The 204-nt window shown below is 39.2% G+C and overlaps 1 protein-coding gene across 1 annotated transcript in view; it reads left to right on the top strand.

Annotated features, from left to right (window-relative positions):
* LOC115011922 (xylosyltransferase 1-like) overlaps positions 1-204 on the top strand; it is a 34,371-nt gene extending 34,167 nt beyond the window's left edge. The window contains exon 11 of the mRNA XM_029437206.1: positions 1-204. This exon is cut by the window's left edge and continues 2,913 nt beyond it. The gene's annotated coding sequence lies outside the window, so the exon portion shown is untranslated.

The following is a 204-nucleotide window of genomic DNA, read 5'->3' as shown; positions in this document are numbered from 1 at the left end:
TTTGTTATTTCTTGCTTTTCTTTATCGCTCTCTCTCCGAGGGAGTCGTGCCGTGCCTTAGCTGTGCTCCTGTTGTAGGAAACCCTCTCTGAACGCATCAAAACTCAAAATGTCCAAAAGCCAAAAGAAAGAAAGAATTGTTGTGAATGCCTTATAAATGACCTTCGCGGTTTTGAAGTACAATTTTTGAAAATAAAACTGAATC

The sequence above is a fragment of the Cottoperca gobio genome, chromosome 8 (genome assembly GCF_900634415.1).
Source record: "Cottoperca gobio chromosome 8, fCotGob3.1, whole genome shotgun sequence".
NCBI lineage: Eukaryota > Metazoa > Chordata > Actinopteri > Perciformes > Bovichtidae > Cottoperca > Cottoperca gobio.
Note: the sequence above shows the minus strand (reverse complement) of the source record. Positions and strands in the feature narration are given on the sequence as shown.